Below are 16854 nucleotides of genomic sequence, written 5' to 3' on the forward strand. Positions count from 1 at the left end.
GGTGCTGTGGGCTATTTGTTTGGGTAGGGATCTTTACAGAAGCCTGTGTAAGTTAAACTGCACAAAACTTTGGCTCCTAAGTTGTCTGCACATATCCACATGTTCCTTTATCTAAAACTTAGAGCTTTGTAAACTCATTTGTCTGACTGCCCATTCAGGATTTTTGAGTGCCAGATAATAAAAATGAGGTCTCTGCTTTTATGTAGGTCCATGGTAAAAAATAGCAAGGAAATCTGCAGTGTCATCACCTGCATTGGTGAGGAACTTGAATTCAGGCCATTGATTTTCATTTCATCCTTAGCCTGGTGAATTAAGCCCTGTGGAGAGGTGATGGTTTTCAAATCTGTTCCACACAGGGGTAAACTAAGGACCATGCAGACCTGGTGTAAATCTAAAGAATCTACCAGAACTCACCAGACCTCTGAATTCCAAACATTGCTGTTTGAGCCATTTCATTTAAGGGATTTTTTTCCTTCAAACCAATCCCCAGTTTTTTTTTTTTTCCTGATCATTATTTTTGCCTGCCTAGCACAATAGACTACACTGAAGTAAATTATCTCATTTTTTGTCTGTATGCATTTTAGCTTGTTTGTGGGGTATGAGATAAATCACTTGGACAAAAAAAGGAGTTTGTCCTGGATCATTTGAATGTAATTTGAAGCCCCTGGAAAATGGGAGACAAATAATACTCATTTCCAAGTTTTCAGATGAACAATTAAAGTTTTTATAAAAAGCCAACATGCTTCTGGCAATTGGGAAACATTTTCATAAAAACAAGTAACAAATGTAATTCTGTAATCCTGGAGCAGGCTGATAGGCAAGTGATGGAATGTTAAATGCTGGGGAGCTAGTTTCACTTAACAGCATGCTCTGAAATAACCCAAATTGTTTGTGCTGGAGATGGTTCAAAAAAGGTCACTCTGGTGTTTCACAGATGTCAAATATTTACAGAGTTATGGAGACTTTTGTTCTTCAGGATTGCAGTTCTCCCTGTGTGCCAGATAATCTTTCCTGCTCTGAAAACTGCCCTGTCATTGCAGTCCTCAGATGTTGTAAGGATTGGGTGTAAAGACAGCCTAGCAAAGCTGGCAGTGAGGAGTTCTCCCATTTCTTGCGTTTTCCACGGGGGGAAATTCAATGTATGTAAATGGTCCTGGCTGGCCTGGAAGGGGAAATGCCATCATCAGTGTTTCCAAAAGCTGAGGAGGGAGGAAAGTGAGGATGAGAGTCCTTGTGCCATCCTTCAGGGTGGAAGAATCTGGGTGTCGTTTTGTCTGGAACCTGTCCCCTCTGCTCACTCCCTCACACCCTTCCACCTCTCAAACAGGGATACCAGTGTTCAGCTGTTCCTAGTTTAGCATCCTGCAGATGAAGCCTAGAAGGCATTCCAGTTTTGGAATCTTGTGTTCTGACTTCATGGGACAACTATGGTGTGAGCAAGAGTCTCAGCTGCTTGTTTAGATTCCCAGGATTGAAGCGAGGCTTTTCTCCTGTGCCTAGTGTTCCTCAAGCTCCAAGTGTTCCTCTCCTGCCAGTGGCAGATACTCAAATACAAGTATTTTGTATTTTGTTCCTGAAGGTAACAAAATCTTCACCATGGCAAGCATGACAGCAATTAAATCATCCCAGGACCCCTGGTACTCATAATCCCTCATGAAAAAACGGAGTGTTGTGCTGTATGCTCTGAAGCTCAGTAATACCAGGTCATCTCAGGCCTGGGGTGAGGTAGGGAAGGAAAACACATTTCCCTTTGCCAGGGACTCTGCCCTCCATCAAGGAAATCACACGTCTGCATCTGCACTTGAACTCTGAAAAGATGTTTTTGGTCCTTGTTAGCAGAGCCTGGGAGCTTGCGATGCTATCACAGGCTGGATCAGGGCTCAGGAGTGGGAAGTGGAGGGGCCAGAAAGGTTGAAAGGCACTTGGAATGCTGGTGGTACCACACATGTAATGGGAAGAATGTTGTTAATTAGAAACAAATGCCAGCCTTCAGCAGCAGCCTGTTTGCAGGGAAAGGGCCTGTCAGATCCAGGAGTTAGGGCTTGTGTTTGTTTTGGATTTGCTGTTTCTCAGTGTTGATGAGAAGTGGCATGCAGTTGTTCCAGAGAGAATAGACACAAACCCATGGTAAATGATTGATCTTTAGAAGTGCAAGAGGGTGAGATCTTTGCATCACAGTTAAAATGTACTCTTGCAGCCAAGTCAGAGCAAGCCAAGAATTGCTTTTCCATGCTGATCTTTTAGGATGACCTGTTTTACTCTGCACTGAGATGGGCTAGACATCTTCAGGCAGAGAGATGGTAACTTCTGAAGTACCTAAGGAGTGAGAAGAGAACAAGTGATTGGCTTTAGGGCTGTGATGGGTAGCCATTTGTTGTTGCATGTGTTTTTCTCTTTGGGAACACCTTTTTAGAAAATGGTGAGCTGTGAACTATTTCAAGTCCTACATACATTTGACAGATGTTTGAAGATATTTCTGTTCCTTATTTCTAGGAGTTTCTTTAATACACTGCCAGAGTTACAGGTGGGTCACTGGGTCCTTACCAGCTTTTTTAAGTGCAGGAGATCAAACATTGTCAGAAGGAAAATAGTGAGGGACTGGAACCAGGTCTGCTGGTTCTAGAGTGGTGCCATTTTCAAGGCAGCACTGGTTTTTGTCGGTGATTGCTGTGCAGTCCTTTTTTTATTTAGTTACTGCCTGTGTAAGTGCTTGTTCCAGAGAGTGCTACTCATAATTCTCTTTTATTTTGCAAAGTAAACAACTTCAGATTAATTGGATAATAAAAGCCTTGCTGTGCTTGCATTTTTCCACTTTATATGCTATTACTGGAAGTCTGAGAGATAAGCTTTGTTTGGAAATATTTAGAGTAATGGTTTCAGCAATAAGTCCCCAGAGATTGACTATGCACATGACTGCAATGTTTTAACATACAGGGTGACGTTTTCCCCCTCAGCTGCAGATTATCTTAAAAGAACTAATTGTAGGAGAAAATAGGAGCATTAAATGTGCTTCAGTGCAGCATACCTGCCAGTCCTGCAGGTTCCTGTTGCTCCTTGCCATGGCATGGTGATGGTGAGATGAACGAGTCAAAATTGAACCAAGTGTGGCCTTCAGACTGCAAGAGCTTGGAATTCTGGTATGTTTGCTTTTCCAGTGCAGCCAAGCCCCTTAAGGAATGGAGCTGAAATAAGTAAGAACAGTCTGGCTTGGGAGTAAGTATATATCATGTTATTTGCTGTCACAAGCTGTTTGCTCTTGTGACAATTTGAAGTCTGGATAGAAGAGCTCTGTGGAAAATCAGGCTTATGTCTGTGAGGTGCTGAGATGCAGAAGTGAGGGCTTGACCACAGTATAGTCTTACAGAAATCCTAAAGACTGGGAGAACTAGTTCTGGCCAAATGAAATGTGTCTGATGCTTTGGACTATTATTATAATATTTGGAAATATTATAAAATAATATTTCTTCTCCAAGTTCTGTGAGGTGAGATGATGTTTGCAGTGGTAAATAAGGAGCTGTTGCATTACTGTGCTGGCATTGCAGTGGCTGTAAGCATCCCCAAGTTTGTAACAGTTTCTGACTTTCCTGGTTGCTATTTGGATCAATATCACTAGGACCTGTTCTGGGCCTGTTGTCAAAACAGCGTTTTCTAGTCCTTGTTGTGAAAGTTTTGTGGTCCCCCCTCAAAAAATGAGTCACATTTTTTCCCCTTGCTGTTTGCTCACGATGGCCCCAGGAACACGCAGCCTCACGATCCCTTCCTGCATGCCCCTGGGTACATAACTGGGAGGCTGCAGAACATGCACTGTGATCTAACTTGGTTTCACGTGCAGTGAAAGAGAGCAGCAAAGCTGAATTAACTTAAAAGTTTCCCCCCATGTACAAATACAGAGCCTTTCCTTAGCTTAACTGCTGCATGATAACTTGAACACAAATAATATCCCAACCACTGGTAAAAGGAAGGCAGGACTAGCTGAAAAGCAGTGCCTGGGTCAGAAGGGTGATATTTGAAATGCTGATTGTGGCTAGGAGCCAGGATGCTGCTAATAGTGAGCTGTTTGCTTTAGAGGTAAGGGCTGCCCTGACATCTTTCAGGTTTTTGAATTCTTAGTGGTATTGAGAAGCCCTCCATTCAGTAAGTGAACTAATACTGGGATGAATGCAGCATCTGAAGGTCTCAAGTAATACAACGTTTGTTTCTTTATTTCATACTTTTGATTATGTTATGATTTGGACAAGCATACAGAAAAGAAACATATCTTGTGTTTTATCTGTCTAAGGACTGCCAAAAATGTACAAATGATTTAGCAACAAACACTTATTTTTCTCCATAATGTAAGGTTTACAGCTGAGCATTCCAGCATTCTTCATAGAATCCTTTCTTACTGTTTCTCTCTAAATACTTTTGTTTTATGGAAGGAAGTTGAGCAAATAAACTGCTCATCATCATAGCTCTTTCCAAAAGTGTAGTATATCCTTCAAGTTGCAAGAGCAGTGCTCTGTGAGGTCAACTTTATTAGCTTTGCCTGAAGTTTATCACAGATCAAACCCTTACAGTTTATTTTAGAAAGTCTTTTTACTTTGTTTTGGGAGCCACTGTTCTTCAGATGCTCTCTGCAGAACTTTGGACTGTGGGGAACATTCATCTCGGGGTCAAATGGCCATTCTGTTCTATCTTTACCAAACCTATCACAGATCATGTTGTGCTGGGTAGAGAAGCTGCTGATCTACAACAGTTTTTCTGCTGAAGCTTAACTGGTACTCCAAGCTTGCAACTCATGTTGTCTTTTATTGCTAAAATTGAATGTTGGGATGCTGAATATCTTGGTAAACCCCAGGAAAAAGTAACCTCTAAGCTGCAGAAACAGGAAAATATGCTGCTTTCACTGTTCCCACTTTGGTCTGCTCTTTAGGGGCAGTTCTGTGAAATAAAGGCAGTTCAGGATTCCTGACTTTGTGATGTATGTTACGTTAGGAAGCAACACATGCCCTGACACAGTAGCTGTGTGTATATAGCCAGCATTTCCTTTGGAATATTTCTGGAGGAGTTTTTGCCATGCAGCTCATGTTGCTGCAACAGACAGGGTAAATCTGCTGGTGACTTCCAAGTGGGAGCTGCATCCTCAGGAGCTGCTGCTGCAATTTATTCCTCTTATTGTTTTCTAATGTAAGTCTTCAAATGGCCTGCACATGTTCTGCAGTTTCAGCCCTCCAGTTATTTGTGTGTCTGTAACAGCTGCTTAACCCCTTCTCACACCATTCTAATAGACTGCTCAGACTGTTATGGTCACTATTCACATGAAAGAGAACAAATTGGGTTTTGCTTGAGCTATTAAAAAGCCTATGCCAAAGGCCAGATTCTGATGCCAGGACAGCTTTGGTTAGGGAGAGGACAAACAAAATTATTTAGGAACTTAGAAACGCAAGTTTCATTTATAGCACCTTCACACCATGAAGACAGCTGTGACCAAGCCCTTTTTTGGTCTCAGAAGTACATGTGAACATGCTTGTGTGTTTGTTGTCACGATGGTTGTGTGGCTCACTCCATTGTTTTAGCTTGTGGACAAATTTATACTTTAAACAGCTCCGGTTACTTGTTGGAGTCCCTCTCTACATTGCTGACTCAGGAGACACTGCTGTTACTCTCCCTGCAGTGGGACACCCTCCAACAGCTCTTTGAGTCAAGTGTGCTTTGATACAATTGCTCCCAAAGAAAAAAGAGCTGCTCATAGAAACAAAAGATTTAGCAAATATATATTTTATATATGTGTGTATGTATTACCATAGTGGTTAGCAGCTGTTCCTGTCTAGCAAACCCATGCAGCTTTATTCTGTTTATTCCAGTTCTGCCTGGGTGCACAGGCTAGTTGATGTCCAGGGGTCTGTGTGCTGCAGGAGGCTGCTGGGCACACTGTAATGAGCAAGGCTGAAGTGAACACAGGGAGCAGCTCAGGAGGCTGCAGAGCAGAGAGTTTGTGCTGAAGGAGGCTGAAATGTTCCCTGGCTTTGGTAGGGTTTTTTGTGGGCAGTTGGGAAGATGGTGCAGGACTGTGTCTAGGCAGGTGGAGCAGAGCTGGGCAGCACATCAGTGACATGGTACAGACTGCCAGCCAAGGCAGAGGTGCAGCAGGTTCAAAAGGGTATCTACAGTGCCTGGACTGAACTCAGTTCTCCCTACGTGTGTGGTGTTTGTTCTCCCTTCTGTTCCCAGGCTGTTTGTGTGTCTGCACCTTAGTTTTGTCGTAGAATCCTGATGCTCTGGATGAGTAGAAGAGAACAGGAGAGCACTAATAGCAGCCAAGCCTGAGAAACATGGACTGTCTCAGCAGCGTCCAGGTATGCTCACATCCAGACTGGGTTGTACAGAGGCTTTTTTCATGCTCTGACTGCTTGAGGAGCGATTGGTTGTTAAGCAGTAACCTGGACTGCACTCCATGCTCCTCTTTAACTGTTCCCACAGATACCATCAGCTTTTGCTACACCTTATGCAGGATTTGCCCTTTAATTTTGGAGTCTCAGTTGTGGAGTTCACAGCATTTACGTGTATTCTGGGGGTGATACACAGGATAAGTGAAATTGTAGTATTAGGGCAAATACAATGCTGCTTTATCTGAAGAATATCTGTCTTCAGTGGTGCCTGTTGGTGATGCTTCTGCTACCTGTTAGAGGCCTGGCTGCAGACAGCACAGCCTGCTCGTGTTTTGGACAAAGTTCTAGAGTTGTCTCTTCCTGACTTTTAAAACTCTACTTGGAATCTGTTAGGTTACAATGTATGGTCAGATCTTTGTCAAGAGAAAGGACTTGTGGATCCTTACTGCTAGCAAAACAGAACACTTTGTTGGCCAGCTGTGAGAAAAGGAGGAGCCAGCATGGTATCTTCCAGCTCCACCATGAAGATACTGCCATCTGCTCACCACAGTTTTACTGGACTCCTTGAGACCCAAACAGGAAATTCTAACTTGCCATTTTTGATCTTGCAGTTTTCTTTGTGCTGCAGAGAGAAAAAACTGATGCACTCAGCTAAATGTTGAATTTGCTGTGGGAATTTGCTTTGGGTAATGTGGTTTTTAAGACCTGTTGGTTCATTTGCAGGTCAAGGAACATTTATGTAAGAGTTGTCAATAACATTCCTTTAGCTTGGCCAGTTGAAAAAGCTCAGTGCCAGTTTTTCTTCTCTTTGGAGTATTCCATTTTTGCATGGATCCTTTTGACTTCCAGCTAACCAGTGAACTCAGGTTTCAACTCTGAAGGCAGAGAGGCAAAGCAACGTGCATTATGAACTACTTTCCCTTGATTGTACCACCACCACCACCCTCTTAGTGAGGGTTCACCCAAGCCCACTCTCAAAGAGTTTGCAGCTGGGATAGAACACAAAGGTGAGGTTTGCCCACGTCCAGCTATCTGCTGCTGCAATTTTTGATGCATCCAAACACTCTGCAGACACCAGATGTGAGAAAGGCCCCATGTTCTGTGTGTGTAGTTGCTTCTCTCCACTGAAGACTCTGCAGTATTTTGGTATTTTGAGTGTTTTTCTCAGTTTCTCTCTTACTTGCATCTGTACATATGCTCACAGCATTTGCCTCATCTCAAATCCATTAAAAAAAGCTCACTCTGATAAATTCCAGATTAAAAACATCAGGTTAGGGAACATTTTAACACCTCTGTCCCGTGCAGAAAGGTGGGCTCAAGGGTGATTTACCTGAGCTGCCTCATGAGCAAGAGAAAAAGCAAATGTCTCTCCACACTTTTCTTACACTGAACACTCTTCCTCCTTCTTCCATACACAGTTATTTCATATATGTGCACAGAATTCATATCTGGTTTATGTAAAGCTGAAGAAGGAAAACTGGGGACACATTGCAGCCTCCTCATTAGCTGCTCCTTACCAGGGTTCCAGATTTCACACGACCACTTGAAGGAAAGCTACTTTTAATCTTATTTTCCTCCTTTCCTATATTGGCTTCTTTTTATTATCCCATTATATTTTATTATTAGATTATATTATAATCTTTATTGAGAGATTTCAAATGTGAACCATAATTTATAAAACAAAGAGCTGTCCCTTGCTGTTGGTTTTCCAAACCAGTGGTGATGTGCAGGTGGCAAATACAGAGGAAGAGGGCAGAGGTAGTGGCAGGTGTGGAGGTGTTTGGCAGTCCTTCAGCATAGCTGTGTGCCCTTTTCACTTGTGTGCCATTTTCCTGTCTATGTTTTACCTTTTACCTGGAAGAGCTCTAACTGCTATATTTGGCAATTGTTTGGGGAAAAGAAAAAAAAAAAAGAAGCAAAAAGATGGCAGATCCTGTCTTTGTGTGTGAAGGAAGCCCTGAGTGGTGGAAAAAGTTGTTTGTAAAGCTCTGAAAAAATCTGCATTGACCTTGATACATATTTGGACTTTTTCTATCTTATTACTGTTCTTGCAGTTATACCTGGGGTGAATTAATCTCTTCATTAGCTATGTCTGACTGCTCAGGCAAATGGATCCTGCAGTTGTGTGACCATTCTGACACTGGGTTTATGCAGGGATGTCATCATTTTTAATAGTACATCCCAGGGGGCAATGAAATCTTTTCACTGCTGAAGAAAATAGATTCTGGCTTTAAGTGGAGTTTAAAAACACCAGTGTACCAAATGCATTCTTTTGCCTAAGTGCTTACACACAGCTCTGTCTATGGTCTGCTTGGCTCTCTCCCTCCTTTTGGATTTCTGAGGAGTGTTCATAGTTACTTGTGTCCAGACTGATGGCTGCTTTTCATTCTTGTTTACTCACCTTACAGAAATGGCCACAATCTTCTTTCAGTGTGCTCTGTTAGAGCCTGACCATTCCCATTTTGAAGAAGGTGCTGCCTCTTGCTATGGCTGCCATTTACTGTAGGAAGAAGTATAGAAACTGGTGGTTTACAAATATTTGACAGTGCTTTGCAGTTACACTCAGATAAGTAAAATAAGCAAACAGGACTGTCACAGCCATCCAGACCCAGAGGCACAGTCTCTGAGCTGGTATGAACTGGGCAGGCTGACTTTCCTCCTGCAGCATCTCCCTGTGCATCAGATAGGTGCCAGATGGAATGGGGGTGCCCAGGGTAGCATTCCTGAGCTAGAGAGAACCAGTGAGTGGGACTGGAGTGCTCACAGCTTGGTTGTTCTGTCTCTGCCTGCTCCCTTTTCCTTCCTGTGGCTGCACTGCTCTCTGTGCTGCACAAAGGGGAAGAAGCAGGTGATAGGATAGTGGCAAACCATCACCCTGTGAAATGCAGACCAGCTGCTGTCAGGCTGGAGGGCAAGTCAGGAAGGGTTTCACAGGGACTGCTGCTGGAAGAACATAGTGTTCCAAGGCATCCAACTCCTGCCCCTTTATTCCTTTCTCACCAGCATTCTCTAACTGAAAGCTCTTTTTCCCTCCACTGATGCTCTCTTCATAATATTTTCAAAGAAGTTGGTATTCCAAAAGTATATTGAAATCCTTCAGGATTTTGCACATCTGGATTATGCAAATGGCATCTCAGTCACCTGGACTCCCCCATCTATCCCTTCATTGTGTTTGTGTGTATTGGTGATTCTGTTACCAAAGGCTGGTTAGAAGTGATTGGCTATATGTTGGAGCATTAGGTGCCTTTGGCAGGAGAGTAGGGAGAATAAAAGGCATTTAACTGTAGACAGAGCCCCCAGAAGTATTTATTATGCACAGGATGTACAGAAGGCAATAAACTGCTGGGCTCTCTTTCCCTCTGTCATCTGAAGGAATGTCATGCAATGTGTTAGTTATTATGAAGAAAGGCTCTAGCTCTTTGGTCACCCTATATGTGTGCTAGCTTAAAGAAAAGCTGTGGGCTTGCTGCTGATCTCGTAGTGATTCCCTGACTGTAAAAGGAAAAATGATGGCTTTGAATTGTACTGTAGTAGAAACTCATGTTCGTGTCACATGTGGCATTTGTTTGCAAGTTTAGCAGTAAACATTGCCTACCAGAATACCAGTTCCCTTCCTCCAGATCTTCCCTGTGGTTTAGCCATGGCACTGAGAGTGCTGGTGCTTTACTGAGGTCACTTTTCAGTTACTGACTTCACTGCCAGCTTTGCCAGTTCTTTATTTGGTTAGTGACTGGCATTGCCATCCAATCAAATCCTACCATAGTACCAGAGATTGATGATAAACTGTTTTTCTGCAATTCCAAACCTGGCTGGGGGATGCTGTAGGTGGTTTAGTTGCTTCCTAAATGCAAACTAGAAAAGCATTCAGTTTAAATTCAAAAGAAAGGAGGGAACACCATAGCCCAACCTTTACCCATCCTGGGCCTCTTTTTTGTTTGAATTTGCATTAATATTTGTGACCAGGTCCCAGGCAGGCAGATCTGCTCCCTATTTGTTGCAGTGTACAACTCTCCCTCTGAGTTCAGTGGGGAAAAGAGGATGAAGGGGAACAGGGGGCCTGCCAGGGACAGTCTGCTTCTGTGTACTTCAGTCACTCCTTGGCTGAAGAAAGAGTGCTTTCCATTTGTCTGGGTGGGTCCCTTCTGGTTTTCTCACAGTAATGGAGAAGGGAATTTGGATTTTGAAGAAAAAAAACCTCCCCAATATCTTTTTTAGACTGCAGAAAGTCCATAAACTTGCTGCAAGGCCTTTCTGGCTGAGCAGGTTAAAACTGCTGCTGCTCTCTGTGCTTGTCCTGCTGTGCCGGGCTGCCCTGGCAGAGGATGCCTGCAGGTAGCCTCTGTGTCCATCTCTGGAGCCCCATCAGCCTCCCACTGCGTTCCAAACTGAAACAAGCAGCTTTCCAAATATTTTGAAGCACCCCAGTGAACCTTTTCTCAAAACCACTGAGAGAGTGAAGTGCCCTTTACTGTTTAATATACTTTTCTGAGCCAGCTGCAAATTCTTTCCTTTTATTTTTTTCCTGCAGCACAGTTTGGGAGCGTCTGTAGGACAGGAGCTTTAATTCGGAGTGCAGTCAGTGCCCAGAAGAGGGCAGCCCTGCCCCGAGGAGCAGGAAGAGGGAGAAGGATGTTTCCTTTGTCATGCTAGGAGTCAGGCAGGATGCACCTGATAACACCACAGGGCGTGGGGATAAAAAGCAATTGTTCAAGAAGCATTTAAAAGCTTTCTTTCCTTTCAATGAGATCTGGTTTGGTTTTTTGGGTTTTGGGTTTTTTTTTTTTCCTGTTTTGTTTTTAGGAATTCAGTTTATAATTAAAGATGACAGTAACCACTTCCATCAAGACCTTACCTGCCCTTGGTGGATTCAAACAGAGTAGTCTGACTAGAAATAGCATGTGAGTACTCTGTGTTTGCTGGCACGTTTTCAAGAAAACCATCCTGCTGGATTGATTGGTGCAGGTCTCTGGCTAATCACCCACACTTGATGTTTGCTAGAGATGTCCTAGTTTTTAGAAGACCTGAATCTCCTCTGCAGGAGCACTGAGAGCGCTTTTTACACTTGGTTTATCCTCTTCATTCAGTTTAGTCCCAAAACCCAGTGTTTTTGGACTCACAGTCGTGGAAACCAAGTGGAGGAGGGGGAGCTTGCAAAGTAGGGATGCTGCTTGTACTCTTTGTGGGATTAAAAGGAAGCTGTGATGTAGCAATGCTAAAACTCTGACAAACAGAATGATTCCAAGTGTTCAGTTCACTGATCCCAGACAATGCTTTATTTAAGAAATCAGGTAACATACTTAGGTCTTTTTTGTGCATTCAGCTTTTTTTTAATGGTTTTAAGATTGGCAATTATGTTTCAATGTACTTTATTAAAAGAATTAATAGCTCTTAATTTAAAATCTGTTTAAGACATATTAATTATGTTTCATTAAGACAGATGTATTCTGGGTATTGAAGAGTTCATTAGGAGGTTTTATTTTCATATTTTAATGGAAACAAATGATGAGTGAATCTTCTCTTAAGGTAATAATTTGCAAATACAAACCAGAATCTAAATCTTTGCACTAAAGAGGGGTTCCTTCTTTCTGAATGTTGGGGTTTTTTTAACCTGTGGTGGTCTAGATCAGATTCTTTGGTAAGCCCCTGGAGTAGTGGGCATACACCAGAAGCTGCTTCTCAGCCAAGGGACACTTCTCTCTGCATCAGGTGTTTGCAGGACCAGCAAGCCCATGGGCAAGAGAGTTGAAATTCCTGCAGCAGATCTGACTCTGGACAATTTGTGTCCCCTCTTGGGCACTTTTAGGTCCCCACCCTGGCACTGTGGGGATTCTTTGTGCACTCAGACTGTGATAGGTTACTCTGATTGTCATGGATAAATTCTCTATCTCTTTTTAACTTTGCCTTTGGGCTGGGGTAATCAATTCCCAGTGGTCAGTCCAGACTGTGAGAGAGTTTCTGCCAGGCTGGTCTGGAGTGGGGAGGTGGAACTGGAGCAGTGTTTATCTGGGTTTAGTTTTGTCATTGGGCAAGAGGCAGGGAAGGGGGAAAATGGTTTGTCTTTGGCTGCAGAGCCAGTGGCAGTAGATCCTGTCTAGTGCAGCCATGGGGATGCAGGACTGGTGAGCAGGAGGGACAGTGAGGTTCAGTGCCATGGCTGTCATCTCTGTGTCCTGCTGGGGCATTGGCTGCAAAGACAGAACAGGAGAACATGCTACCAGAGGTTTGGGATCATGATGCATCCATAAAGCAGGGGCAAATAATGTTGGTGTTCACTCTGCTTCCTCCTTATTGCCTTGGTTCTCTCATGTTACTCAGTTTTCTGGAGTAAAGAAATCTTTGTGAGACTTAATTATTGCTGTATTGATTTCTCTCTGCCAGTGCCCATAAGTGACTTCACTGCTTGGTAAGCCATACCTGCCCAGGCATGATGCCATAAAAATCTGCTGTCTCTGACAGTCCTGTCAGGAAATCTAAGTCACATTTCAATCATACTTTTTATTTCTCAACAAGAAATGTTTCATGTATTAAGGATGGAAATACTTCTCTGATTATCACATTATATTCTTTACCTGATGTCTCTAATGTAGAGCAAAGTTTCTGTGTCATTCCAAGCGATCTTCTAACCTCTGCTAGAACATTTAGCAAACGTAGTCTACAGAAGCAGTCAGCTCAGCCAGAAAAGATATTTTCCTCCTTCCACAGCCTGGTGTTTTTACCACTCTCCAGAAAGAACACAGCAACTAAATCTTGTTGCGAGGAGTCGAAACTGTCCTGGCCAAACAGGCAGCCAAAGTTTTACCTTTCTGTCTAGCTAATGTTTCTGCAGTAACAATTCTTTAAAGCAGGGATTCTTTACTGCAAAGGGGCCTCTTTGGAGTGCTGTAATTCACAGGCCTTTGTAAAACAAATTTATATGTTGGGAAGAAAGCTGTGTCAGCTAACAAGAGAAACTTGGAAAGTGGGTTTTAGTCAGTATATTTCTCTGACTTCAGTTCAGCAGGGCTATGAATCTGCCTGAGGATTTCACTTCCAGATTGTAGGAGAAAAATCTGTGTCCAGATGAGGAAATAAATGGGAGTGTATAGAGTGGATACAAGGTGCTCTGTGTTTCTTCTTACGTGTGATGATGCTAAGCATCATTTTTTGGTTTCAAAAATACAGGTGTCATAAGTGCAGTTATGTCCTAGATCTGCCTGTGTTTAATCTGAGCATCAAAACTCTTAGTGAGGGCAAAGCCACACATTTTGTGAGACTGCACGTAAGAATATAAATTTGACTGCAACTCGAGGAAGAAAGTTTCAACCCTAATTGAGTTTACCCACTGAGTGAGGAACAGTGAAATAAGAACAAGAAATGAGACCTGGAATTGCAAGTTTTCTCTGTGTTTGTACTTGTGGTATCAAGCAGTGTACTAGAAGTTTGGAACCTTTTTAGAAACTTTTTGTTTGAAATGACGTTGCTAAGCAGAATTGTTTGGAAAGGCAGCATAAAGCAGTGTTCCAAAACAGCTCCTGTCCTCCCTCAGTACAGCCTGTCCCTGAAGCTCTTGGTAAAGGTGAGAGAGGACCAGAGATGATGTGCTGTGATGTAGCTGTATCATCACTGGTACTGTTCAAGTTAACCTGAGCCTGAGCCTTAACTCCCTCTCTGAAATAACCTGGGAAAGTGGATGAGAGAGAGAATTCTTCTTTCTACCCTGAGGATCTGACTTGATTGCTGGAGCTGCCTCTCCACGCTCTTGCCAAAGATAGCAGAGGGTTTTTAATGGCCACACCCATTTAGGACTGTGATTTTATGTCTCATCCAATAAAGGATAGACCAAATGTTGTTATGTTTCAGAAAAATACAACAGGCATGGTTAATGCTTCCAAAATTAACAATTCTTTGGAAAAATAACCATGTTGTGGGGAGTAGCAGTCTGGACTCCTTTATCAGTCTAATGCATTTGCATAATGTAGCTGTTATTAATTTCATTAGTATTTATTGTACTGACTCCAGTTATAAAACATATACCATCTTACTCTTCTGTTTGGTTTTTTCTTAATTTTTTTTTTTATGCCTTGTATTCCATTACAAATTCCAGCCTGCTGTAAGGTGACTCTTGAGACTGGTCCTGGCTGGTTGCTCTGGTGTGTTCCACCCAAGGGCTAATGGTGAGGCTGCTGCTGAGTCCTTCTTCTCTGCTCCTGGTGCTTTCCTGTGCTTTGTAAACTCTGCAGCAGGAGCACATTGTCTGAAGCACAAAGGTACTTTTAAAAACCCCGAGGCTGTTAAAACCCATCTGTTTGCTTAGGGATGTGTCTGATTTTGCCTGAAGAATCCCTGTTAATTGATAGAACTATCAGATGTAAGCAGCAAGGTTTAGGCAGTGTTCCTGCCACTTACATTGTTGCCTAGTTAAAAGTTTGGGGTTAAACTTCTTCGATGTACAGAATTGCTTTGTTAACTTACAACAGAGGCTTCTGGAGTGGTTTCCAGCATTTGCTGCAGACGTGTGCAGGCATTCCTCATCCTAGAGATGTGTGAATTCCAACAGGCACACACCATTAATAAAAGCATTCTTGATTTCTGAGATTTTTTTTTTTGGGGGGGGGGGTGAGAGAGTTTTAGCTTTGCAATAGCCATCTTTATTTGCAAGGCATGCCTGGTTAGAGGTTTCTTGGTGTCCTCACAAGAACAGCCCCAAAACCAGCCAACATGCTGATTTAGGGCCTAGGGTATTATAACTGTCCCCAGGCTCCAGCCAACATCATAAAACCACAAGAATCAAACAAACAATAGGATTTGTTTGCTAAAAGACATTTTTTCCTGACCCTGAAGGATGTCATTTGTTGTACTTTAGAGATGGATGGGGGAGGGGGGAGAGTTCCACTGGTTTGAGTCCCATCTGAAGGGAAGGGCTGAGCACTGGGCAGTGGGGCTGCTGGGGCAGCACAGCTTTACAGGCTGGGACCTACAGCTCCCCAGAGCAGCCTGCACAAGCAGCTCAGGAGTTGGTAGCCGAGATAGTCCTGACTACCTGAGGACTGTTTTGTCTGTACAGCTGATAAAAGAAGCCCCCATCTTAAAGACACATGTAGAAATTTATTTTAAAAGAAAATTGTTTTCCCAGAAGCAAATGTAGTTTGAAACTCCTGTCCCATTTCAAACAAAGCTGAAGACAAACGTTGTTGGGACAAAATCCAACCAGTCTTAATGAACCATAGTTCTTGTACAGTTCAAAAAACCTATCCTATGTAATTCTCATTGCAACTGAACACCCAAAAAGAATTTAAACAGCTGAAAGTTTTAGTGTTTGTCTTCATTTTGTCTTTTGAACACTTCTAATTGGTCCTCTCAGGTGTCAAAAATCCATGGAATGTGAAGGAAATAGGGGACAATTAGCAATAGCTTCAGTGGGGTGACACCTAAAAGAATCAACCTGACCTCAGCTTTTCCTATCTTAAAATTGGAGCTGAAATTTTAAGAACTTTTCTATTATGTCTTAGGAAGCAAGGGCTGCAGTTGATTTCCTTAGTATTGAGCACAGATACTGACAGGTAGATGCTTTTCATTTCCCTTGCAGTCTCAGTGTAGGCCACTAAGGTGGCATATTGGGCATTTGGTAGTCTTGCAGCTGTTAAGTCATGCAAAGTCTGAAGAGCTTACAACCTCAAATACTTGAAAATAATGGTAAAACACTGAGAACAAAGCTTGAAGAGTTGTACAGGAAAAGTCATTGGCAAGGCATGCTTTTTGTCTTATAAAAAGCTTTAAAATTTAGAGGTACCAATAAAATCTTCAGAAAAGAAAAAGAAAGATTGGCATGAGAGTCTGGTGTGGAACCAGCATTTCTTGGCTGTGTACAAATTCTTTCAAAGAAACATTTGGAAAAGTTCTTTGCAGGATTTTTATTGTGTTTTTTTCTTCATCAGCTTCATTGCCAAAATAATTCAGTGTGGGCTGAATACTTGCTCTCTCTTTTATTCTCTTTAAGTTCTTTGACATGAGCATCTTGCCTCAGAAAAAAAAACAACTTTTATCTATCAGACAATTCAGGCTCTTTATGTGGAGCAGAATGGCAGCAACTGTAACCTGCTGTAATCCAGGCAGATTTCTGGAGGCTTTGGACCAGGGCTGTACATCCTGGGGCTCAGGAGTCTCATTCCTGCTCTGCCATGGCAGGGCTGGCTGCTCCCTCGTTAGGCAGTGCAATTAGTGAGGGTGGCAGAAGAGATCCTGACTTTGAGACATCCCAGGAGCTGCAGAATGAGTAAAACCTCTTAAATATCAGTGGTTAAAGTGGTTAGTGATTCATATGGCACCAAACCCAGTAATAATTTGGAATTTCTGTTGAGCAATGATGTCTTTTTTTAGAAGAGTTGCATTAGTAGAAGAGCTTATTGTCCCATCTGGCCTAGTATCTCTGTTCTGGGTGCTTTAAAGCTAGGTGTTAATCTCCCTTTCCTCAGTATTCTGCTAATTATCTGACACTCTGGCCATGGTG

Source organism: Calypte anna, chromosome 4A (assembly GCF_003957555.1).
Source record: "Calypte anna isolate BGI_N300 chromosome 4A, bCalAnn1_v1.p, whole genome shotgun sequence".
In the NCBI taxonomy this organism is placed as follows: domain Eukaryota; kingdom Metazoa; phylum Chordata; class Aves; order Apodiformes; family Trochilidae; genus Calypte; species Calypte anna.